Source organism: Canis lupus, chromosome 1 (assembly GCF_003254725.2).
Source record: "Canis lupus dingo isolate Sandy chromosome 1, ASM325472v2, whole genome shotgun sequence".
Lineage (NCBI taxonomy): Eukaryota > Metazoa > Chordata > Mammalia > Carnivora > Canidae > Canis > Canis lupus.
Window position 1 is genome coordinate 121,796,089 of NC_064243.1, and position 26,009 is coordinate 121,822,097.

The 26,009-nt window shown below is 55.2% G+C and overlaps 2 long non-coding RNA genes across 7 annotated transcripts; one reads left to right on the plus strand and one right to left on the minus strand.

Moving 5' to 3' along the window:
* Positions 1 to 359: 359 nt before the first annotated feature.
* LOC112645611 (uncharacterized) lies at positions 360 to 11,398 on the minus strand. Of its 3 annotated transcripts, none has more exons than XR_004811865.2 (6): positions 10,622 to 11,398; positions 4,525 to 4,799; positions 3,554 to 3,625; positions 1,660 to 1,765; positions 842 to 1,088; positions 360 to 557 (listed from the first exon to the last, which is right to left on the minus strand). It is a non-coding gene; the product is annotated as an uncharacterized LOC112645611 (long non-coding RNA). The 3 variants fall into 3 exon arrangements; XR_003127151.3 differs by having other exon boundaries at positions 4,629 to 4,799; positions 10,622 to 11,383; XR_003127152.3 differs by lacking the exon at positions 10,622 to 11,398 and adding an exon at positions 4,892 to 7,433 and having other exon boundaries at positions 4,629 to 4,799.
* Positions 11,135 to 22,108, plus strand: LOC112645612 (uncharacterized). Of its 4 annotated transcripts, none has more exons than XR_007403330.1 (4): positions 11,135 to 11,240; positions 15,764 to 16,070; positions 18,319 to 18,486; positions 18,762 to 22,108. It is a non-coding gene; the product is annotated as an uncharacterized LOC112645612 (long non-coding RNA). The 4 variants fall into 4 exon arrangements; XR_007403338.1 differs by having other exon boundaries at positions 11,137 to 11,236; XR_007403334.1 differs by lacking the exon at positions 11,135 to 11,240 and adding an exon at positions 11,448 to 11,560.
* The last annotated feature ends 3,901 nt before the right edge of the window (positions 22,109 to 26,009 follow it).

The window sequence follows — 26,009 nt, forward strand, 5'->3', positions numbered from 1 at the left end:
ATGTTCCAGTGGAAAGTTTCCCAGCTGTCCACGTCCCTCAATGGGACAACGGGAACACATCCCACAGGATGCCTCACCCGGGCTCCTCGGGATGAGCCAGACCATCCCCAGAGCATCCCCAGTGCGTCCCCAGTGCATCCCCAGTGCATCCCCAGAGCGTCCCCAGTGCGTCCCCAGTGTGTCCCCGTCTCCCTCCCCGTGGCCTCCCTCGGGCTTCCCGAAGCCACCTCCCGAAGGAGCAACCTGCATCCAGTCCTCGCCTGTGAGTCTGCTGTATCCCGGGGTATCATTTCACTGTGTTTATAATAAGACATACACAAAATACACGTTTTACAAGGACAAGACAGAGATAAACAATATTTAAAATAACTTATTTATTAACAACATAATCTTTTTGCTCTCACCCAAATATTAATTATGATGTTCTTCGTGAGTGGCAATGTGATTAAATGTGCTTCATTATTTTTGAAAATCTTGATTAACACTTTGCGAGGCAGCAGCTCCGAAGCCTGGTTCTTGATACTTGGTTTAATGACTTCGACAACTGAAAAAGGCACCTGAGAGGTACAGGTGGGTCCAAATGGGCAGCAGGCATCACTAGGTCACGTGCTCAATTTCCACCCCGTCTACCAACTACGCAAAGGTTTCTCTTAAAATCCAGCCGGCAAACGCCCGTCCCCCCCCCCCCCGTGTGGGTCAGTGATTTCGCTCACTAATTGGAAAGAGCTGCAATTTTGTGTTTTCAACTAATAGGATCAAATCCCACAGAAATCATGCATTTTGGAAGACGTGAGTCTGCTTAGACGAGTGTGGATATTTGCCAAAACTCATCAAACTGTACCTTTGAAATGGGTTCCTTTGAAGGTGATTCAATACCGCTTTTTGGGTAACCGAAAAGTTCAGGTGACTTGATGGCGCCTTGATGGCTGACAAATTGCTTCAGGATGTTCCCCGGGGAAACTTTCCAGGGAAATTCAGGCAAGTCACCTCGATGGTTCTCTCCTGTCTTGAATGAAGCAGAGTTTTTCTGCTTTTTTCGGGCCTGGGAGGCCTTGCAGAGCAGAGATAAGGCCGGGCCGTTGGGGAACCTAAGGCAGAAATAAATCATCTGTCAGGTGCGGCTCCCACAGCAGATGCTTCCTTTTGGTGGTGTCAGCCTGACCCGACCCTGGGCCCTGCCTCCCCTTCGTGGGTCTGCCCACGGGTAGAAGGGCCCCGGGGAGGAGAGGCCAGTCGCCCGGGCTGCTGCCCGGAGAGCAGATGGAGGCCTGCCAAGAGGGAGCAGGAGCTCCTGCAGCACCGGCCTCCAGCCAACCCCCCAAGCGGAGCTCTGAACGGCTCCCCCGCCCCACCTGCCCCTCCTCAGCCGCGACAGGGAGAGGGCGCACTTTCCTCTGCCACCCCAGCTTCCGGAGAAGCTCCGCTCGAATTGAAATGGCACTTTGGGGGGCAGCCCAGGTGGCCCAGCGGCTTGGCGCCTGCCTTCGGCCCAGGTCATGATCCTGGAGACCCGGATCAAGTCCCACGTTGGGCTCCCTGCATGGAGCCTGCTTCTCCCTCTGCCTGGGTCTCTGCCTCTCTCTCTGTGTCTCTCAAGAACAAATAAATAAAAATCTTAAAAAAAAAAAAAAAAGAAAAGAAATGGCACTTTGGACTCACCCCCTTTCGACAAAAATGAAAGCGTCACCCCAGGCCTGATTGCTTGCAGGAGGAAGACAGACTGGTCTGCTCATCTGCTTTGGACCCCACGAAGCTGAAAGCTGGTCTGAAAAAACAAAAAACAAACAAACAAAAAAAAGCTGGTCTGCATTATCTAAACTCACGGATTAGCCATTACTTTGCCCATTTCGCAGATAAGGACACGGAGGCTGAGTTGTTTGCCCGAAAACCACAGGAGCTGTGCCTCCTACGGGAGCCCAATCTCGGGAGGGAGGAGGCCGATGTGAGGATGGGGCGGGTTAAAAATTGCCAGAAAAGGCACATGAGGCTTCTAGCAGTTGGGGAGAGAGCCATTAAACCAACCTCAAGCTACTATTTCACACCCATGAGATAAGAAAAAAAAACGAACACGTAATACCAAGTGTTGGAGAAGATGTAAGGAACCCCTCAGGCGTGGTGGTGGGAGTGCACAGCTGGCACTTCTGGATGTACTCCCTAGAGACGCTGACACGTGGGACACTCGCTAACCGACTCACGCACGGCCTGCCATGAGGCATGAATATACCGCATCGTGTCATCTGCTACTTTTTGCATTAAAAAAAAAAAAAGTCTGGGGCAGAAATGGCAAAAATGTTAAAAATGTTTGTGATTTTGCATTATTATCTGATTTTTAAAAAATATTCGAAAGTATAGGTGATACTTTACAGAAGTTCAGCTGAGCCTGGTGTGAAATTACACCAATGGCCCCCAGATGTGGGCCACATGACGACCCAAAACCAAATCTCAGAGCCTCTGGGGAACTCCCGGTCTGGAGTTGTGCGCCAACCGACTCCTCCTGATGGTACCAGGAGGCTGAGGGAGTCCCTGCCGGCCCTTGGGGCTGGGGGCTGGCGCTCTATAGGGGCCCTGGGTCGTAGCCCTGCCCCCGGGTCAATGGCACGGCCCCTCCCTAGAGATTAGAGGTGCATGATGTGAACCCCACTCCCACGTCCTGTGAGGAGTCCCAGGGCCCCGCTGCAAATTCTCCTGCTCACCTCTGCAGAGGTGCTCAGCTTCTGCTAAGCTCTTGTTTTCAGCCCTGCACCCCTGAGTCTAGCCCTTAGTCCTGCCCCCCCCCCGCCCCCGGCCCAAACACCGATGTAGCTTCGGCGCCAAGGCTTCCCCTTCCCACTCCAACACGTGGAAAGCCAAGGTCATGAGAGATCCGAAAGCCCAGAGACAGATCGGGGCGCCTGGGTGGCTCAGTCGGTCACCCATCGACCTGGATCTCAGCACGGGTTTTGAGCTCAGGGTCGTGAGTTTGAGCCCCGTGTGGAGCCTGCTTAAAAACTACAACAACAACAAAAGCCGGGCAATGCCGGTGAGCTGGGAAGACCAGGGCAGGCTTCACGGAGGTAGTGGCTTTGGAGGTGGAACTTGTGGAAGGAAACGGCAACGGAGGATTCCAGAGGCTGGGGAAGGTGCTAGAGGACTAGCACATTGGGGGGCGCAGCGGGAGCAGGGCAACTCCACGGAGGTAGGCAGGGCCGCCCCATGGGGAGCCCCGGAGGCCGGGCAGGAGGGGCTTTCTTGCCCGAAGGAGCTTGTGTTTGCGGTACTAGGCTGGCATGGGAACTTGCTAGAATAGATCAACCCGCGCGCATCTGCAGCCACTCATTGAGCCACACGCGGGGCCGTGCTCCCCACGAGATGCCCACCGTGTCCGCACCGGGACCACCTCCTGCAGGTGAGCACCTGCGCCCCACCGGCCTCCGCTGCGGCCACGGAGGGCTCCCGGGGCAGGGCGCAGGCAGGGCCCGTCCGTGCTCCGGGAGCCGCCCTGCAGCTCTCTGCCCGGCTCCCCTCAAGCAGCGGACGCCACCCCCCTCCGCACTGCCCCTCAGCGTCCCTGTACCTCTCTGCTTCTCTCCCGTCACTGGCCAGGACTCTTCGGGTTGCAAGTGACAGGAAACACAACTCAGAGTGGCTAAGGAGGGAATAAAAAGAGAGAAAAAGAGGGGAGATTCATGGGCTCCGGCAACTAGAAGGTCGGGAGCTCCAAGGGACTTGTTCTGTCCTCGGTGTCAGCCCTGTGCGTGCGGCGGCCGCGGCCTCTGCTCCCAGGACAGCCCAGGAGTGGCTCCTCCTTCCTTGCAGTTCCAGCAGAAACCCTCAGGACCACGCCTGCTCGCGTCCTCGCACCCCCACCCACGAGCCCATCACAGGGACTAAGGGATGGAGCACTGTTGGCAGGCCTGGGTCATCGCCCGCTGTGGATCCAGGCAGCGGAGCGGCCCCCAAGCCTTAGAGGCCGAAAGTGGGGACAGAGGGGCTCTTGGAAGGAAAAGGAAGGTGCCGTTATCTGAGGCAGGAGCGTACGTGACGTGCAGGAGGAAGCAACACAATTTACACACTTTCTGCCTCATTTCTATGCTCCCCAAGTCTAGGGAGGGGCCAGCACGGGGCCTGGGGCATCCTCGTTCTTGGTGTTTGGAGGACTGATGGGTGGGTAGCTGGGTGGTGGGTGGGAGGGATGTTCGCTCGGGATGCTCGGCCGGAGCTGGGCTCTGTGCCACGGGACCACTGTCTCCCCAGAGCAGAGACCCCAGCATGGGAGGCAGGAGGGCAGCCTTCTAGAAAGATGACAGGAGAGGGGAAGACCGGGGTCTGGATGGGGTACTAGGATAGGACAAGGCCTGCAAAGTGAGTGGTGAGGCCCGACGCCTCCTTTCTGAGGGGAAGCCCTTTATAAAAGGAAGCCGGCCCTCGGTGAAATTGCCGCGCAGGCCTGTGTGAAGCTGGTCAGGGACCGCGCAGCCATGCTCGAGATGAAGCGGGGTCAGGGGGGGCTCTGCAGCGGGGATTCCCACATCTGGTGCTGCCTACCTGCTTTGGCCCGGCTCCCGGGCCTGGAACCTTCCACCAAGATCACTCACAGGCCAAAGCTGGGACTCCCCGGGGCCTCTGAGCATCTGTTCCTGAAGCCTCACCTGCGGGAGGAGGGGGACATCCGCCGGGCAGGGGCTTCCCTGCCTTGTCCTGCCTGGCTTTGCCCCGGCGATGGGGGTGGACGCCAGATGCCACGGCCCCGGAACGCTCTATGCACCCCTCCGGCAGCTTTTCCAAGGCCCCAAGACTCCAGACCTACGCTTCCAGCAGGCCTTGAAAAAAAGTCAGAAAACAAAAGACTGAAAAAAAAAAAAAATCTCGGGATGCAAGAGTGAAATACCGGGTCATGAATATGGTAAGTCACCTTATTAGAATTTGCTGATTGATTGATTATAGACTCGCTAATCCCCTGGATTCGAACGTACCTGAAGAATAGGTGAAAACTTGTGAATTCCAGTCAAATATTGTAGGACACTGCCTAACTTGTTTTCTTTAAAGTGACTTACCTGATGATTTTTGGCTTTAAATTCTACATGAATATTTCATAAATATCCCATACATTTAATATTTTAACAATTTTACATCATATCTACAGTACTTTAGTACCTGACTTGTATATTTATGTGACTATTGTTAGAAGTGACTAATTGGGTTTGATTAGCTCCATCATTAATATTCTGTCCATAATTTAACATGCTTCAATAAAATACCCTAAAGCAGTGTAATGATTAGATTTCAGGAATATGTGTTTTGCAATTAAGTTCCTCTTGATTTTGATATGCAGATGAAGAAATGGTGGTCTCATTTAAAAAAAAAAACTGCCCTTATTAACTCAGCAGTATACTCTGAAGATTAGGTAAGAAATCCAAGATTTTCTCTTTGTATATGCTAGTTAAAATGTATTTCAATCAAGCCTATGTGGGCAAATCAGATTTGATTAGTTTAAGTTCACAGTCATTCTATCTAAATGAATAATGTGTCACCTAACATTGCAAAAATTTGATTAATAGTTTATCAGTTAATTAAAAACGGGGTTTAATTTTTCTTTTTTAGGAAAATGCAAGGTAGATATTCCTTGTGTTCATCATAAATGCAAATTATTTCAGCTTGAATCTATTGTTCCTTTTTTTGCTTCTTAGCCAACTGGCAAGAAAAATAAAGCTCTTGAAACTATCTCTGGAAGAGAGGAGTCTGGAAACTTTCTTTGCTCCCACCCGTGGCTGTCGCTGGGGTCCCGGCTGCGAAGCTCTTTCTGGATGGAGCCGGGTTCCAGGCCTTAGGTTCTCCGAAGCATTTTAGCTCCGTCTCTCCTCCCAGACCCCGGCCTCGGGCAGCCGTTGGCCACAAGATTTTTTTCTAATGACAACTTTTTTCCACCTTGTTTGGTTTAATCTGTCTGTGGGGCAGGAGAAGGCAGGAGACCAAAGGTGCCACTTTCCCCAGGAACCTGAGATCCAACACCCGAGGGAAGGAAACCACCCACCTGTCCCTGCTGTCCTCCCTGGGGCGGGATATCCACACCCCCGGGATTAGGGCTTTGAGGCACCTCCTGTGCCCGAGGAGGAACCGTCACCGAAGGCTGCTGGGCACACTGAGCAAAGGGTTGGCTTTTCCAGGCACTGTCGGGGGGCTGGATCGTGAGGCAGGGACGGAAGGAGCCCAGGCCGCAGAGGGCCAGTGAGCTGGTTCTGCTGCAGGGAGAGGTCCTGGGACCGGGGACACGGCGGAGAGCGGGCCTCAGGCCCCCAGACGGCGAGGAGCTGGGCTCCATCCACAACTTCCCTTGTCCCCTACAGGGTGCTAGTCCCTAGATTGCAGCCGCTGGCACTTCCCACAGGCAGGACGGGCTTAGCTGCACGATGGGGACAGCGGATGCCGAGGGGGCAGGGGCAGGGCTTCCCCGGCGCCTCCCACGGGGTCCTATCCATCCTCCCACGTTCGCCGTGAGCCCCGCGAGCACCTGCCGTCCTCAGCAGGGATCAAGGGTCCACAGCAGCAAATGCTCAGGGCACAATTGTAGGTGCTGTGGCCGCTGCCTGAACAAATCCGGCCACGTGAGGGACAAGAGAAAAGTCTTGATGGCCTGAGTGGGCGGGGTGGGGCGCAGTGGAAGTGACTGGGGAGCAGGGGCAGGTGGCCGAGGCTGGGCTGTGGGACTGCGGTCCAGTGGCCGCAGGGCTCTGCACACACGGGGAGCCTGAGCTCCCCCAAAGGGCCCCGCATCACCCACGGGCAGCATGTGTGGTTGCAGGCTCCCGGCTGCGCACAGGAAAAGTCACGCGTGCTCGGGTGTGGGAGCCTCCGCGCTGGACCAGAGCACGTGTGGGCATTCGGTTCTCTGGGAAGGAGAGGAACCAAGGCCGTTCCCGCTGGCTTGATGCTCCCTGTTCTAACCCCCCACGCACAAAAAGATGGGGATGTTGTGGCAAGGAGGGGAGTGACAGGCAGTGCCCGAGCAGGTGCCTGGTCACAGCGGGCTGGGTTTGGAGCCACAGCGTGGTAGGTCTGACCCCCAGCCTTCACGGTGCCAATTATCCCTGTCACCCACCGCCTGTCTTCCCGAGCTGGCATCTCTGCTGCAGCTGCACCGAGAGCTGCTCCCTGGACCTTAGTCCCCCCGCTCAGAACACCCCCTGCCCTCCAGGAGCAGCCCCAGCCTGGTTTAGGCTCTGCAGTGGGCACGCAGGTCAAGTGTGCACCCGAGCCACGCCTGGGCCTGATTGGCGTGGGGTGTGCTGTTGTTCTGGAATGGGGAAGAGCAGGTGCCAGCATCATAGGGCCACCCCCCGGCCAGGTGGTGACAGTCCTGCCCAGCCAGGAGCGAGGTGGGCGTCCTGGGAGGAAGGTGAGAACCGGATTCTGAGCCTGCCGGCCAGGATCTCCCGGGCTGAGCCCCGAGGCACCTGGAAGGCCGCTCCCGCAGGGGAAGAAGAGCCTCCCCCCACCCCCATCCCCCCACCCCACCCCACCCCGCTCCGGGCCAGGAGAGAGCCAGCCGGGAAGGAGCAGGTGTAGGACCTGGCACTTGCTGCCACTATAGGGGCCGCGCACTGACCGCATCCCCACTCCTGCCGCTCAGTCCCGGGGGAAGGGAACAGGCCAAGAGCTAAGTGTTCTCTGTCATTTGGGCTGCCCGGCTTTCCAGAACGTCCTCCACGGGCTCTGGGACAGCGCTGGGCCATGGCAGCGGGGGGGGGGGGGGGGTCCCCAGGAGGCCAGGCCTGCAGCAAGGCCCCGGCCGCCTCCCCACGGCCCCAGCCCCTCAGCCTGTTCCAGAAGGTTCCGGGGGCGGCAGCCGAGGTCTGGCCCCAGCACCTACTCTCGGCCTCCGCCGGGCCCGGAGCCAGGCCGTGTCTGCTCTCCCTACCTTCCCCCATGAAGGCCGCAGGGCGGGCCCGGGAGGGGACGGAGGGGACGGAGGGCCATCGGCCCCCCGGCGAGCGTTCCTGGGGGGCACAAGCCAGGCTGCCGTCCGTGTGTCGGGGGCTGTCCAGGGAGGCCCTGCCGAGCGTCTGGTGAAAGCCGTGAACTCGCTGTGTAACCGTCCTCAGTTTACCGTAACGGATGTAACCTCGCTCTGGCATTTTGTACCGACTTAACATACTGGAGGCTTCCCGGGCGGGAGCACTGGGCTCTCCTACCCTCGGGGGCCTGGTCTCGGGCGGGGGCTGCGTCCTGGAGACGACTCTGGGTGGAAAGAGGCCCCGCTAGGAGGAGGCCGGCCCGTGGGCACCAGGCGCCGGGTGTCGGCACCTCTGCCCGGGGGAACCAACCCACACGAACTCATCTAGGCCCGGCGGAAACCCGACGATCGTGTGGTCCCCATTGTACAGATGAGGACGTCGGGCACAAACGTTAAGGAGCCCCACCGAGTCACACGGCCAGCGGAGGGCAGGGGCCAGAATCCAGCAGAGGCAGCCGCTGCCAGCACGGGCGGTAGTGTCGCTGCGTCCCCAGCCCCCAGCAGCCGCGACCCCTGTGGCCCGGCCCCCCTCCCCGCAGAGGCGAGCACTGCGGCCACGACGGGTCCCGGCGTCCCACTGAGGTGAAGGGACTTGGCGGCGTCCCGCCCGGGCACGCGTGTCCTGGCCTCGGGCGGCGTGTCCCCTGCCCAGGGCCCCCCGCGAGCCGCCTGGTCTCCAGTGGCCGAGGCCCATGGGCGGGCAGGGCCGGCGCCCCCGCTGCTGGGCGGCGAGAGGAGAACCCGCGGCCGCGTGGCGCTGTCTGTGCGAGGCCGTGCGCAGCTGTTTTCCGGAGCCAGTTTTCCTGTATGAGAACACCCCGCAGAACCCGTACGGCAGCGTGCAGACGCCCGGAGCGTGGACTGCTTCTGCCTCGGCAAGAGCGGCGCGGAAAGCTGGCGGCCCGGCCAGTCTGTCTCTGGGGAACGGACGCACACCCGGGAAGGGCCGGATTAACGCCGCCCCCCGCCCCCGGGGCCCCGTTGGCAGCCGCCGACCGAGCGTCCGTGGGGCGTGGTGGGTGCTAAGCGTGGGCCCCACGGGGCAGGGGGGCTGTGGCCGCGGCTGGTGGCCTCCCGTGTACCGCAGTCGGGGCCCCCGCAGCCAGGCTGGGGAGCTGCTCGCTCACACGGGGGAGCCCGAGGGGCATCGGCGGCACCACGGGTCCGGGCGCCCGCCGCGTGGGCCTCCCTCTCCCGCCGGGGCACACGGGCACACGGTCCGGGGGAAGCCGGCGAGACCGGGGTATGTCTGCAAACCTCGGTTGCGTTCCTGTTAGTCCATCGCCCATCATCCATTCATCAGACACCCAGTGGGCACCGGGAACGCGGGAGGCGGCGCTGAGCCCTGGTGCCAGGCGGGAGGAGGAGGCTCCAGAGGCGCCAGGCCCCTGCCCTCTAGGACCTGAGCCGGCGGGGAGGACAGGAGGTGGGGGGGAGAAAAGGAAGGCCTGGCCGCAGACTCCAAGCCCTCTGCGGAGACGCAGGACAAAGGCCCGGTGTGAAGGGGACACATGTGGCCCCGACGCAGGTTGGCTGGCCTGGCACCAACTGCAGCTCACACCCTGGGTTCGGGGAGCACCGGCGGGGGCTCCGACAGGGGAGGAAGTGGGGGTTCAGCTCCTTGAAGCTGCCGTGCCGTTGGTGGACCACCTCTGGGGAAAACACAAAAACAAAACCAGGAAATGAGGGCATTACAGATGCTCCCGAGCTGCAGCCCTGAGACCCGCGCCTGGGGTGCCAGGTCCCCCTCCTCTGGAGGCCGACGCACGCACGAGCTCCGGGCAGTGGCTGGGCAGGGCGAGGATGAGGGAGGCGGGAGGCCCCCAGCGCCCGTCTGCAAAGTCCAGGGCTCCAACGGGACCCCAGGTCCCAAATCCCACAAGGCGCTCAGCTGTCCAGCTCCTTCTTTTTTTTGGTTTTAAGTGACCTTTAACCCTAATGTAGAGCTTGAACTCGAGACCCAAGAGCTAAGTGGCCTGGTCCACCGGCTCGGCCAGCCAGGCACGTGTCTGCCTCCTTTTTCAGACAATTTCTTCCTGATGCCGAAGTGGCTGAGCTTCAGCCCCGGAGGGCTCATGAAGCAGCTCCCGGCCAGTCCTGAGACGGTCCCGACCGCCCTGGCGTGGCCCCCCCGCAGACGGCACGGGTCCCCCATGGAGGGTGGGCCCCGGAGGAAAGCAGGCCCCTCTGCCAAAGGGAGGAAGAACAGGGCTGTGGACCACAGCAGGGGTGCGAGATGCGCTGACAGAAAACCAACCGGCACCGGCACCGAATGGAACGGTGTCAGGGTGCACAGGTGGAGGGCGACCCCAACGGTCAGGGAGGAGGTCATGCAGGGCGACGTCTGGATGCTCTCCAAAGCTGGGGAGTTCTCGGAGAGTAACCCCTTGGCCGCTTCCGGCCCTCTCCTTTCTCTGCCTCCTGCAGGTGTCTTTCTCTTAATTACACGACGGAGCACGGGAAAGTGGATGCCAGCGATATTTATTCTCTGCTCGGAGCCCAGCACAGGTAACCCACCAGGGGCGACTTTCTTAATGAGGGAAGAAAAATGTCAGAGCAGCGATCAGCCACGATGCGCCCAATGGGCTTCAAAAATAAGCAAAAATAACATGAAAATTCATTTTGCATTACCTGCCTCTACAGGTCGTCCCAGATTGGGAGAGTAGAGTAGTGCGCTCTGGGCAGGGTGAGGTCCGCTGCTAGGGGACGCCTCGTCCACGGGACGGTCTTCCTGGGGATTATTTTACCCCATTTAAAACCAGAGCCGAGGGCGGCCCGGGGGGGCTCAGCAGCTGAGCGTCTGCTTCCGGCTCAGGGCGTGATCCCGGAATCCCGGGATCGAGTCCCACCTCGGGCCCCTGCATGGAGCCTGCTCTTCCCTCTACCTACGTCCTTCATGAATAAATAAATAAAATCTTTAAAAATAAATAAATAAAATAAAACCCGAGCCGACGTTGGGGGTGCGAGTCCATCCCTGTTTCTGCCTCTGCTGCCCAAGGTCCGCGTCCTCAGCCCCAGTCTGGGGGCCCCGCCTTCCCCTTGACGCTTTACCTTTACATGTGTGGACTGGGCACAAGTTGCTGTTATGTCACAACTCCCTGTGACGTCACACCAGGCCTAAGCAAGCCTGGTGACAGGGACTGTCACGCCTATTGAACAGAAGAGGAAACTGAGGCAGCGCCCCAGCCTCCCTGCATCCTTCAGCGCTACGTATACACCCCGGGGCTCAGCCAGGCCCTCCGCCCAGTGAGTGAGTGAATGGGTGGGGGTCGGGCCCGTGGGGGGGGTGCGCCTGGAGCGCGGGGACCTGCCAGCCGTGCGGCTGTGAGCCCAGTAGGAGCGCTCATTAGGGCCTCGCGGGGGCTAGAGGTGCTGCGACTCCTCCTCACTAATTCCGGGCCAAGGCGGCAGGATGAGAGGAAGTGGACGAGGAAGTCCTTGAAGTAATAAAATGAAAGTGTCCTGATTGGCCTCATTTAGAGCAGATCAGAGAAGGAAGAGCCGAGAATCCTGGACGCCAGTCTCCAGGGCTCGGCTGCTCGGGCACCAGCGGCGGCAGGTGACAGTGGGGTGAGCCTTGGGCCCCGCTACCGCTCCATCCACTGGGAAAGGGGTGTCGCCTCCCCCCCCCCCCCCCCCGCCAGGGCCCTCCCTCCCTCGGGGCACAGGGGGAAGAGAGAGCCGGGAAACAAAGGGAAGGGGAGTCAGTGGGAGATGCAGAGGGCGAGGCCCCAAGAGCATAAGGACAGGGACAAGGAGGGCCTGAAGGGGGCCGTGGGTGGCGGGGCCCCAGGGGGGGAGGACAGGGAGCTGGACACGTCCCTGCCTGCTCTGCGGGCCTCCCCCAGGGCTCCCTCTGCCTTCAGGGTGGGGTGGAGCGTGGGGAGGCCCAGCACACACTGGGCAGTGCTGGGGGGGCATCCTCCCGGCTTCGCTCCCCGCACCCCGCTCCTGTCACCTGCCACTCTCCACGCAGCCCGCGGCCCCGGACTCAGGGAGCTTCTCCCCTCGGGCCCTGCAGCCAGGGGAGGAAGAGCCCCACTGCTACTCGCCCCAGGGCGCTGTGCCTCCTTCGTGGGTTCCCCTTTGAAAAGAAGTCCCTTTATCAAACTGTCCCCAGAGACCCGAAGGAGCAAGCCGCCTGCTTCTGGCCAGGTCCTGGCTGGCACAGAGACGTCCTGCGCTTCTAACCTTGAGGGAGAGAAGGACCCGTACAGGAGGGAGCAAGGAGCAGCAAGGACCTTGTTTCTGACGTGGGTCTTGTCCTTCCCTCAAAGGTCAAGGAGCCAGGCTGTGGGGGGCGGGGCGTCCTTGGAGGCAAGCGGCAGCCTCGGCCAGAACAGACCTCTCAGGAGACCCCCACCTGCTCCGTGCCCCTGGGCATCTGCACTGGCTGTCCCGGGAGTGGCTCTGGGCCTGTTGCACCTGCCCCCAGGGGATGGCCCTCGAGACAAATAAAAAAGCCTCCGCTGACTGTGCGGGCCAGTGTCCAGACTCCAGGGCCTATTTTTAGAATGTAGGACAACTTTCTCCCAGAATAGACAAGACGGGCTAATCCAGGAGGGAGGCCTGGGAGAGATGAAGACATCGAGTCTAGATATGAATTAGCCGTGAGTATATTATTTGAAGAAATGTTGAACAGCTAGGCAAATATTTGATACCTTTGAATTGGAGCCGTCGCTTTCCAGGCAGAGTGGCAGCAGCTGCTGGAGGCGTCCCCTCCCCGCCCGTGTACCTGGCTGTCACGCCGGTCCTTAGGCCCCTGCAGCAGACCGAGAAGTAATTAAGGCTGCAGGCCTACGGGAAGGTGTCTGAGACCCCGGGCCTGCACGCACACACTGAACCCAAGACTGGGGGACAGTTCCTGGGACGAGAGGGGGTCCCAACAGCCTTTGCTTTTTTAAAGTTCACTGTCCTTAGGCACTGCAGCGTCGGCGAAGGGGTGAGGCAACTGCTTCAGTGAGGCCTGCTGGGAGGGGCTCAGAGATCCAGACTCCCTGGTCTGTGACCTGGGAGGCCGCAGAGCCAAGCTACCCAGATCCCCTAAGCTCAGAAAAGAGGCCCTGTGGCCCAGGGTCCGGTCGGAGCGTCCAGGTCTGAGCAGCAGCTGGGAGCGTCTTCGCTCCCGCAGAGCATGAGGCCCTGGGCACCTGGAGGTGGAAGGCCCGGGAGACCTGGCGGCCAGGGGCACCTGCCGTCGGAGGCCGAGCCGTTCTTGCCCCTTCCCTTGCTTGGGGGCCGGGTCGGCACTGGCAGGCCCCGCTCCCAGATGCGGACGCTGAGAATCCTGCCCGGGCCAGGGCTGCACCCTGGGGAGAGGCGGGGAGGGAGGGGGAGACAGAGGAGGGGTCCGGGGAGCTGAGAGGCGCGGTGGGATCTCCCAGGAGCGGCTCCGCCTGGGCAGGGGCTCTGCGGGCTGCGCCCGGGCGGTGCTGGCGGAGGCTCCTGCAAGGCGCGCCCTCGTCTCGGCCCCACGACGCACCGCATACCCGGCGGGGCACGGGGAGCCACGGGGAGCCACGGGGAGCTCCGCCCGACGCTGCAGCGCCCACCACTGGGCCGCACTGCCTGCCCCGTCCCGGCCGCTCGGGGACTCGGAGCAGCACAGAGCGGAGGCCTGGGGCTCCCCGGCCGGCGGGGCGCACGCGGGGGCTCTGCGGGCGCGGGGGGTGCGCCGACCCGGACCCCGCCTCCCCCGCCTCCCCCGCCCCGCCAAGCGCAAGGCTGCGGGCGCCGCCACCAGATGGCAGCAGCCGCCCGGCGATGGTGCCGCGGGAGGGCCGCACGGCGGGGCCCGACAGGCCGGGAGCCCCCGCGACGCGCCCCGAGCAGGGCCGCCCCCTCGCGCCGCCCCGGCCCCCGCCCCTCCGCCTTCCCGGCGGGCGCTCGTGCGCTGGGCGGAGGCCGGGAACCCGACGGCTCGGGCGGGGCCTGCGCACCCCCCGGGGCCCCTCCCCGACCCGCGGAGCGCACGAGTGGCGCGGGGGCTCGGGGCGCCTTCTGGGCTCGGGCAGCGGGGGCGGGGGGAAGGGCCGGGCCTCCCGACCCCGCGGGCAGCCTCCAGCTCGCCGTCGCCCGGGCTCCGCGGGGGCCGCTCAGACGGACGGGCCGGTCGGCACCGCGCGCGGAGCACCCACCGGGCGGTGGCGGCTGCGGAGGCCCCAGAGCTGGACAGGACCCGGGCCCCGCCGCAGGCCACCTGGACCTGCGCACCTGCGCACCTGCGCAGCCCTGGCCGCCGCCCCTCCGCCCCGCACCCACGAGGCCGCCCCCCTGCCCTCGAGCCCACGAGGCCGCCCCCACCCCGGCCCGGCACCCACGATGCACCCGTCCGGCTCCCGCACCCACGAGGCCGCCCCCCCGGCCTGCACCCACGATGTCCCCCTCTATCCCCCCGCACCCACGAGGCCGCCCCCCCCCGCCCTCGCGCCCACGAGGCCCCCGTCCGGCTCCCGCACCCACGAGGCCGCCCCCCCGGCCCACACCCACGATGTCCCTCCCCCTCTACCCCCCGCACCCACGAGGCCGCCCCCCCCCCCCGGCCCGGCACCCACGAGGCCGACCCCCTGCCCTCGAGCCCACGAGGCCGCCCCCCCCCCCCCGGCCCGGCACCCACGATGCACCCGTCCTGCTCCCGCACCCACGAGGTCGCCCCCCCACCCCGGCCCGCACCCACGATGTCCCCCTCTACCCCCCACACCCACGAGGCCGCCCCCTGCCCTCGGGCCCACGAGGCCGCCGCCCCCCCTCCGGCTCCCGCACCCACGAGGCCGCCGCAGGGAAGGTCCCGGGCGGGTCCCCGCGGCTGCGGGTTGGGGCGGGGGCGGTGCCGACCCAGGGCCACAGTCTCTGGGACAGGGACCAGGCGTGTGCTAGTGCACACTAGTGATCCACACATTTATTTGGGAGTCCTTAGAGAAAGACCAAAAACAGGGAAGTGAAACAGGAAACAATGAAGGGACGTAAGAAAAGAAAAGTATTTCTGAGCGCTGTGGAGGGCGCGGGGTCCCCGGGGTCAAGCCCCATTCCCGGCTCCCCCACCTCCTCTGGGAGCCACTCCGCCTCTCCCCCCTCTGGATCCCCCACTAACTGGGGATGGTTAAGGTCACCTACACCTTGCTGCGAGCATTGCAAGGAAGAGGGGGAGAGGGTGTGGGATTGGGGGTTTGCACACTGGCCCAGAGCATCTCTGCATGTCTCTTCTCTTCTCTTCTCCCTTGTACTTTATTTCATCTATTTCACTGTTTTGTTAGGGGGGTTTTTTGAGGCAGGGGTGGGGGGCAGAGGGAGAGGAGGAGAGAACCTTAGGGTCCCACCCCGGCTCCATCTCACAGCTGAGACCCTGACCTGAGCTGAAGTCAAGAGCCCGGCGCTGACCGACTGGGCCACCAGGGCCCCCTATTTCACTATGTTTACCCTTTCTAAGGACCTCAGCCCCACGCTGGCCCGGCCCACGGCCTGCTCGCTCCCCTGTCCCACCCGTAGTCCTGGGCCCTCTGTGCACGTGTGGGATGCGGGCTCCCGACCCCCTGGATCTTTCCGACAACCTGCTTAGCCCTTGGGGAGAACCCTGATCCACCACTTCCAGGCCTCCGTGACCTGCAATAAGCAAAGGCTCCTGCAAATAGGAGACAAAGGCAAATGAGTCAATAGAAAACAACGGGCAGAGGTAGGACCGGGCAGCTCGCAGGAAAGGGGCTGCAGATGTTGAAAGACTCTCAACGTTTCTTCTTTCTTTTTTTTTTTTTTTTAATATTTTTATTTATTTGACAGAGAGAGCACAATCAGGGGAGCAGCAGACGGAGAGGGACAAGCAGACTCCCCACTGAGCAGCGAGCCTGACGTGGGGCTCGATCCCAGGACCCCGGGAACATGACTTGAGCTAAAGGCCGGTGCTTACGGCCTGAGCCACTCAGGACTCTCCACGTTTCTAAGCGTCCGCACATGTGGATGAGAACAGCACCTGCAAGGGGACAAAAGTCCGAAAGAACAGCAGCACTTGGAGCTACTGAGGTTGGAGGAGGTAGACACGCACGCAGGTCCACGCCGGCGGGAGGGCAGCGCTCTGCAGGCCCAGGCGGTGAGCTAGTTATTCCAATTTTCAAATGTCTGTGGCAGATTTGTTCGGCATGTTATCTCGGGTTTTATTTCTCTCCACCTGGTATCCCCTCCCTCCCCCAACTCCCTTGGTCCTTCCTCCCCACGCATCCAATGCAGGCATTCGGCCATCCCCCCGCCCCCATTATCTCAGGACAGAAGTTGGGGGGCAGGGGAAGGTATTTAGTATACAGCTTTATCGTTTATTTTTTAAAGATTTTATTTATTCATGAGAGACACAGAGAGAGAGAGAGAGAGGCAGAGACAACAGGCAGAGGGAGAAGCAGGCTCCATCCAGGGAGCCTGACACGGGACTCGATCCCAGGACTCCAGGATGGAGCCCTGGGCCAAAGGCAGGCGCCAAACCGCTGAGCCACCCAGGGATCCCCAGCTTTAGTTTTTTAAAACCAAGCGCTTAAGTCAACAGGGAAGGTGCTGGGCCCAGAGAGAACATTGGAGAAACAGGAGGCGGGCAGGAAGAGGTTTCAGGAGAAGGAAGCCCCCTCCAGCTCTGCACCCCGCCCTTCAGGAAAGCTTCCCCTGGCCTGGGGTGCAGATGGGTGGCCTGCAGGGGACAGAGCAAGGAAGTGCTGCCAGGCGTCCGAGCCGTTCTGAGGAAGGCAGGGAGACGCTGGGCTCCGTCAGGAGGTGACAGCAGGCCCCCGGGACGGCCCTAGCCCAGCCGGAGCACTGCCCCCCCATACGGAGCCAGGAGACGGGACTCCCTGGGCACCTGGGGGACCCACACCTAGACTCACACCCGGAAGAAAGGTTACCCCAAAGTAATAAGATTCCTGGTCTACATGAAACTGAAATAAAGTTTCAGTAGGAAGATCTCTTCCTTTCTTGTGCATCCAGGGGTCTCAGCTCCAGCACAGGCGTCTCCTTAACCCAGTAACTCTACTCTCCAGACCCTACAAGGTCAGCATATAATGATATCCGGGCAAAGACATTTCCTGCATCGTTATGTGCAAGGCGGCAAAACTAGAAATAAATGTGCATCACTACGGGGAAGTAAATTATGGTGCTATAAAGAATCATGCCTACGTGCCAATGCTAATTTTTTTTAATTCATAAGAGATTTTCATAGGTTCTCAGATTTCAGATGAGTAGATCAAAAACAATGGTTTTCTCAATGCCCACAATAAATGATTATGAATAGACATGGAGAAGGGGGGAGATCTGGGTACAATGTTCACAAGATCCGGAAAACAATAAGGAATAAATTTATTTTTTTATTTTTATTTTTTAAAGATTGTATTTATTTATTCATTTATTTAAGGGATAAATTTATTTTTTATTCTTATTTTTTAAAGATTTTATTTATTTATTTATGGGATACATTTATTTTTTTATTTTTATTTTTTAAAGATTTTACTTATTTATTCGTGTCTACTTACTTAGACACAGAGAGAGGCAGAGACACAGGCAGAGGGAAAAGCAAGCTCCTTGCGGGGAGCCCAACGTGGGACTCGATCCCGGGACCCCACGGTCACGCCCTGAGCCAAACGCATCTGCCTTTGCTCAGCCGCTGAGCCACCCAGGTGCCCCAATAAGGAATAAATTTAACAAGAAAAGTTCAGCATTTATAAGGAGACAGCTTTTAGATCTTATTAAAAGATTAAAGGCATTATTTACATGATATATCATGTTTCCGGATAGGAAGATTTACTATAATAAAATTATATTTCAGAGTAATTGAAATTACATTTGTCTCTTCTGTGTTGTATGTCTACCACTTGTTTCATTTTCTTCTCTTACTGTATTAGCCAGTGTCTGAAACAATGCGGAATAATAGGCCACCTTCCTAGGGCAGAATTTTATTCATGCTATTTAACTCTTTTATGATTTTTGGTCAACTTAGATTTTTTTTTTCTACCCGTAACCGAGTAAACTGATAATCTTCTAGAAATTTCCCACTTTCCTCTAGATTACAAAGGTACTGCCATAAAGATACATACCATGAGGTCTGTACTCAGAACTACTCGCTCATTTTTAATGAAACTTTCTATTTTTACCTTTTCTTTTTTTTAAAATTTAACTTGAACGGAATTTATTTATTTGTTTTTTTTCTTAAAGGGCCAAATTTGGGTTCATTTACCTTTATATTATTTTCAGCTTCCTATCTCATTATTAGCAAATTTACCTTTAATAGTTCCTCCTACTATGTGAATGTGTATGGTGTGGCCTTCTGTAGTGTTCTCGTTCTAATTTCTTTTTGTGTTTTTAAGGATTTTATTTATTTGAGAGAGAGGGAGAAGGAAGAAGCGTGAGCACAGCAGAGGGAGAAGGAGAAGCAGACTCCCCTCTGACAGGGAGCCTGATGCGGGGCTCAATCCCAGGACCCTGGGATCATGACGTGAGCAGAAGGCAGACGCTTAACCAACTGAGCCACCCAGGTGCCCCCCTTTTTCTTTCTAATTTCTTGAATTAAATACTTAGGTGTGGTTTTTTCACTTTATTATTTAATATTAAAAGAATTTCTTTACTACGAATTGTCATCTGATTTTAACTCATCCCTTAGTTATCAGTGTGAAATGTTCTTCTTAATTCTTTTTTGGTCCAGATAACTTGGAAGAGGTTGTTTAGTTTCCAAGTGTTATGGGTTTGTTTTCCTTCATGATTTTTTGAAGGGATTTTTTTTTAAATTATTGTTTCTTTTTTCTTTTTTAAGAAAGCCAAAATGGGGCCTGAACTCACAACCCTGAGATCAGGACCGAGCTGTGATCAAGAGTCAGATGCTCAACTGACTGAGCCACTCAGGCATCCTTGCTTTTCATTTTCAATGGGATATAATCAGAGAATGTGACATGTAAAAATCTCGATTTCATCGAGATTGTCTAAGGTTTTGCTGGTGGACAAGCACATGCTTGATGTTCACAACCATCTAGAAGACGAGAGAAGACTGTAAAGTTTTCCATTTACAGAGTAAAACCTGTAACGATGAGCTGTGCTATAAAATCGTCTACATCTTTGTCTACTAAGATCTACCATTTTCTGGAAGAGATACAGGATATGATCGGTATTCAACACCTGTACTAGAGGAAAAAGAAAAAAAAAAAACACTTAAAGTGAATCCACTTGGCATATAGGCAAAATATCATGCAAAAAGTAAAAAGAAGGTTTTATTGGCATTGTATGGTGAGGCATGACACCAAAGATTACGAAACAGGCATTTATTTTATGTGATATTTACCAAAATCCAGGTTATAATTGCAATATAATAATTTTAAAACAAACAAAATATAAATCAAGTGTACTTTCCCATATGTATGTCGTACTTGAATGAAAAGTTTGCTTAAAAACAATAAATCTAATGTTGACTTTTTGGAAGTATAATGTTTCCAATAAAATTGCGTGATAGCATGACAAGACACCCTTCACTTCACATTTGACGTTTGCAGCGCTATTATGTTTTGCAAAAGGTAATTGATGGCTTCGGCGACCGTCCTGAGGGTCTCTCTTAATCCTTCGCTATTTGTATCAGTCAGGATTGCATTTGACAGAAACCCAATTTAGCAACTCAAACAAGCTAAGAGCTTATTTTTCTCATATGACAAAAACTCCAAGGGCGGATGGACATGCTGGGGGGCCGTTGCTCAAGGAAAGCCCCGCAGATGCGGCTCCTCCGGCTTCCCGCTCGGCCGTCCTCGGGGTGCTCCTGCTTTCCTCCTTGCCTTCTCCAGAGGGCTGCTGCACCTCCAGGCACCATATCCACGGGGCAACTCAAAGAAGGGGGGCGGGACTCAGTGCAAAGATATTCTCACTAGCTGAGGCTCTCCCTTATTTAGCAGCAAGACAATATTTTTCACAGAAACCCCACGAGTAGACGTTCTCACTGGCCAAAATGTCACATGGCTACTCCTGATGTCAAAGAAATCTGGGACATAGAATTTTTAACTGAGCACATCACCCCACTGATGAAAATCGGGTGGCTGTCAATAGAGGAGAATGAATATCTGGTGGCCATTAGCAGCTTCTGTCACAATAACCAAAACGTTCTCTTTCCCTCTTTTTTAATTTTGGTAAAATTTCTCTTGTCCATTGTTTAGTTCTGCATGTGATTCTAGGAACTCTCCAATATCACGTTTTAAATCAAAATTCAGGAGCACCTGGGGGTCTCGGTGGTCGAGTGTCTGCCTTTGACTCAGGTTATGACCCCGGGTCTCGGGATCGAGTCCCAGATCGGGCTCCCCGCAGGGAGCCTGCTTCTCCCTCTGCCTGTGTGTGTGTGTCTCTCTCTCTCTGTGTCTCTCATGAATAAATAAATAAAATCTTTAAAAAAGAAATTCAAATGTATTTTTATTAAAAAACAATTAAAATCCTATATATTGATTTATCCTACTGCATAATACCCTACATTTTTTAAAGATTTATAGTTCCAAAAAAAAATTTATAGTTTCACTTTGCAATTGAATGGTATTGTATTCCATTATGGAATATTTCTACAACCATCAAAAATGTTGATGTATTTGCCTAAGAGAGATGCTAACTGCAAACTGAGAGGAATGCTTGGGCGGGGATTAATTTTATAACATCTCAGCTCATTGGTACCCAGATTCAAATCATGGCTTAACCTCATAATAACTGAAAATTTGGGCAAACTACTCAACTCTTCTGTGCCTGTTTCCTCATTTGCGTGATGGTTTATCAGTTATCTCTTTCTATAACATAAGTCACTCCAAAAAATTTTAACCAACTATTTTATTCTTTCACAATTCTGTGACTCAGTGATTTGGGTTAGACTCATCAGGGTGGTTCTTCTGGGGCTCTTGCCTGCATTACTCATGCAGCTGGTAACTCATCTGAGGCTGGATGTTTGAAAATGGGCTCAGTCAAGTGTCCAGTGACTGGTGCTTGGCCACAAGTCTTCAGAAGACGAGTTCAGCTTTCTTCACATGATGGTGGGAGCGTTCCAAAGGGGCAAGAGCGAGGTATCAAGGCCACTTGTGGCCCAGCTTGAATATCACAAAAATAATTCAGCCACATTCTGTTGTCAAAGCACATCACGAAGCCAGACAAGATTCAATGTATTGAAAAATAGACTCTACCTCTTAAGAGAGGGACTGATAAAGTGATATTGTAAAGGTTATGTGTACCAGGATGGGAGGAATTACTTTTTTTAATATTTTATTTATTCATGAGAGACAGTGAGAGAGAGAGAGAGACGCAGAGACACAGGCAGAGAGAAGCAGGCTCCATGCAGGGAGCCCGATGCAGGACTCGATCCCGGGTCTCCAGGATCACGCCCTGGGACGAAGGCAGCGCTAAACTGCTGAGCCACCCGGGCTGCCCGGATGGGAGGAATTATTATAGCCATCTTGGCAACCAGTAATAATCATGACACATAGTTTGTGGTATGGACCTCGAGGATTAATATAGCTGCCACATCGTAGGCGCTCCATGTCTGCTGCTTTTTAAAATCATTATTGTTGTTGTTGTTGCATTAGGACTACTTTTATTTCCCAAAGCAGCCACTTAACTGCAGAGGTTCCAATAATGAATATTCAGATAATTAACCTTTTGTATTATAGCCTCCTATTGTAGTTGTATATTTGTCATGTTCTCTATGTATTCCTGAGATTTTTGCTTTACGTGTTGGACTACCGCATTGTTTGGTACATATGTGTTTATAAAGGTTGTTCTCTTTTTCCTGTGAATTGTACCTTCACATTTCATAATTTCCCTCTTTGTCCTTCAGTATTTTTCCTCTTAGATTCCATGATGATTAATGTTCATATCACCACGATGCTTTCCTTTTGTCTGCATTTGTCGGATATCTCTTTGCTCGTGCTCGCTTCGGCAGCACATATACTAAAACTGATACCTCTTTGCTCAACAATAATTTTCAACCTTCTTTTGTATCCTTGCTTCAGATGTGTCTCATGTAAACAATTTCTACCTGGATTTTATTTCTTTCCTTCAAATTTGTTAGGAAAATTTATAATTTAACTTGACGGGATGAGCACTGGGTGTTATTCTGTATGTTGGTAAATTGAACACAAATAAAAAATTAATTTATTAAAAAAATTTATAATTTATGATAGATGATATATACTGGGTTTAGCTTCAATTTTATTACATATTAACTAATTTTATTAAACGTTTTTCTAGTTCATGTTTACCTTATTATTGTTATTTTCCCTTTCGCATTTTGTTGCCTCTGTGGATTTGCTCAGGTTTCTCATATTCTCTGCTCCTCTAATCTGGAAATTCTGTGATACTTTTCATTTCCCCTAATGGCTACTTGCCCATCCCTAACAATCCTAGAAAGCCGTATTTCTTAACAGATTGCATTGATTAACTATCGATGTGTAACAAATTCTCCCCAAACTCAGCAGTGTACGGGGAAAGACATTCATTATTTCACAGTTCCTGTGGGTCAGGAGTCCGGGAGTGACATCGGTGGGTGGTCTGGCTCAGGGTTTCTCACAAAGCTGTAATCAAGTGTCAGCCCAGGCTATGGTCATCTGAAGCTTGACTGTTTCTGGAGAATCTTCTTCCAAGCTCACTTGTGTCGCTGTTGGCAGGGGGCTTCAGTTCTTTGTCATGGGCTGATGTCCATGGGGCTGCTCCCAATACAGAGTCAGGGCAGGAAGTCCAGTGCCTTTGATGGCTTAGTCTCAGAGTCACACCCCACCACTGTGTTGTCTGTTGGTCGGAAGTGAGTCACTAGGTCCATGCCACACTCCTCAGAAGGGGAATTAAGCTCCATATCTCAAAGGGAAGATCACTGAAGAATTTGCGGGTATAGTTTTTAAACCACCACGTAAAAAAATAATAATAATAATAAATAAATAAATAAACAAACCACCACGTAGCCATATCAGTTTCACATAACTGTTCTTCTATCAAGACGTTTTCTCACCTACTTAGAGGAAAGCCCTCAAGTCGCTTTCTTATGAGCGTTCTCCTTGCCATATTCCACCTCCTTCCCCACCTCCGACACCTGGATTTTGCCGAGATCATTCTGAATTCAATTTCCAGGCCACTATTTGCTTCCCTGATCCAACTGGTTTGGGCTGAAGCATCTCTCCAGCAGCCTCCTCAGATGGGGTGCAAGATTTTGCATGCTCTAAAAGCTCTTGCTATCTCCCCAATATGTGAATGATCACCTTGTGTAGATATAGGATTCTTGGGTCAACGTCCTTGTCCCTCGAGACTCTGAAATCACAGTTGTGATTATATGGCAAGAAGGCAGACGAGAAAGCCAATACCAACCTGGTTTTCTTTCCTTTGTCAGTAACCCTCCTTTTTGTCTGGAAGTTTATAATTCAAGAATTACACTAGGGTCTGTCTAAGTATATGTCTTTTTAATTAATCCTCCTAGAACTCTATGAGCCCCTTTAATCAAGGCTTTCTTCAGCTCAGAAAATATTCTTTAATTAATTGTTCAATTATTGTTTTCCCTTTATATATTCTTCTTCTTCTTCTTCTTTTTTTTTTTTTCCTTTTTCTGAAACCCCTCTCCTTTGAAGATTAGATTAGATTGCCTGGATTTGTCCTCCGAATCTCTCTCTGGTTTTGTACTGCAATGAGATTTTCTTCCACTTGAACTCCCAGGATACTGACTTATTTCTCGGCAGTGATCATTCTTTCTCTGAGCTCATTGGTTGGACTTTTAAATTGAGAAATCTTTTTTTTTTTTTTTTTTAGTTCCTGATAGTCCTCCCACACCCCAGGCCACCCCCACTTCATCTCCTCAAGAATTTTTACTATTTTGTTAATGCTCTCTTCCTTCCTCAGTAGAGCCCGCTCTTCTTTTCAGTTTGGACCGCCTCCCTCAGGGTCCTCAGTTCTCTTGGATGGAGAGTCAGTGGTCCTGCTTCCGCTTGGCTGGGACACTGAGAAGGATTTCTCCACGACCAAATTTGACTCGGGCTCCGCTGAGCATTTTTGTAACAAGGCTTTGACTTTTGGACTTCTGTGATTGTCTCTGCATTGTCTGATTTTAGCAAAAATCCTGCTGAGACAGTTTAACCCCCTCAATATCTGATCCCCCTTGAAATCTGGTTCCTCATCCTCCACCATCCTCCAGATGATGTCTGATGGGCCCGGCCTCCTGCGGCTGGAGTCCTGCTAGGTCTGTTTAGCCAGAACCTTGCTAACCCCCCATGTTCACTAAACCTCCATCCACTGACCCCCACCTGCTCCTTGGCTATAAATTCTCTTTTTTGTTGTTGTCTTCGGACTTGAGGCCAGTCTCCCCTCCAGGCCAAGACCCCGTTGCAGTGGGCTCTACTTCTATTTCCATGCCCCCAACTTAAATAAAATCTGCCTTGCCATTTTTAACAAGTGCCAGGAATCCTTTCTTCTTTAGCAACACGGTATGGGCCAGGCTGCTGGCATCTCCCAGGCAGTGGCAAACCAGCACTGCGGTTCACCCCTCGAGGGCGGCAGTGCAAACCTGCGTGTTGTCACCCTTCCACCGAGCACCCAAGGAACGCAGCCTACTGGGCCAAGTTCCCAGTTATGGGGCTGGAAGGGACTGGGGCAGAGGAGGGCAGAGAGGCTCCCGCAGTGCCGGGAGAGGGGTAGCCTCCTCAATCCCCAGTGCTCCACTGGGTTGGCTTCTCCCAAGTGCCTGGGTGGGGGGGACTTTGGAAGGGAAATCAAGATGAAAGGTCCCCACCCACTTTTAAGTGTGAGCTGGGGAGCCAAGAGGAGCCAGGGCGCCAGGCGGGAAATCTGAACCAGAGGGCCGGGGGCATATTAGAGCAGCCTGGGGGAGCTTCCAAGGGAAGGAACCCCAGGCTGCAATCAGGTCAATCAAATCAAATCCCCTGCGGGGTGCAGGGTGGGGGTGGGGGGCTTCAACCTCCACATTTACAAAACTCTACACAGGTGGCTTCTGCTGGGCAGGCAGGAACGGAAGCACCGGCCTCAGGAGGTTGTCTGAACCAATCGGACCTAGGTCTGGGGAGTGTGTGTCCACCCCACTTGGTAAATGGTCACACCCCCCTGTCTGTGGACATGTGTGTCAAGTCCCCGACTGTCGTACCTTTGCTGTGCCCCAGCACCTAGCGCGCTGCTTGACGCTCAGCACCAAGAGTGAATGAGTGCGTAAATCTGTATTTTAACATGATCCTAGGACTGCAGAACCAAGAGGCCCCTCAGCCCCACGCAGTCAAGGGCCCCATGCACACACTCGACAGGTGGAGAAACCAAGGGGCAGAGCAGGGGCTCCCTGGAGCTCCAGGGGCCTAGGGCCCAGGCCGGCAGGATGGTGACACCCATCTCCCTGCTGCTCCACTCGCCTTATTTTTGGTTTCTTGCACGTTCTTTACACACCTGCGCACAGGTGAGGAGAGGCACACAGACTGCCGTGCCACAGCTTGGGACGCGTGGGCATCACACCGAACTGCTTATAGGCAAATTCTGCTTTATGCTGGGCCCGTGTTCCAAGAATGGGTCCGGGCATAAACCCTGTCTTGGCAAACGGAGTCGAGCTCAACCAATATTCGTTGAGCGCCCACTACGTGCCAGGAACTGTTTCGGTGGCCGCTGCTGGGATGCACCAGTGAACAAAAGAGAGAAGCCAGCCCCGCCCCCGCGGGGTCACATTTTAGTGGGGTGCTGGATGGTCTCCGAGATGGCAGCCCAGGAGTCCACACCTGGTGCACACGCTCCTCCTCCCGTCTGAGGGCTCCAAGTCCCTCTCCTTGAATCCGGGCCTCCCTCGTGACTCGCTTTGACCGACAGGACAGAGCAGAGGCTGTGCCAGCTGTGGGCCAGCAGGAGAACTGGCAGCTTCTGGTGTTGGTCTCTGGGAAGCCCCGAGCCCAACATAAGACGTCCGACCACTGTGCCCGGAAAGGAGCCCAGCCCGGCCTCCGCCGCCGCAGCCTCCGGACACACGAGCAATGCCACCCTGGCATTCCGGCGGCAGCCAGGCTCCGCGGCCAACGCGGCATCTGAACGC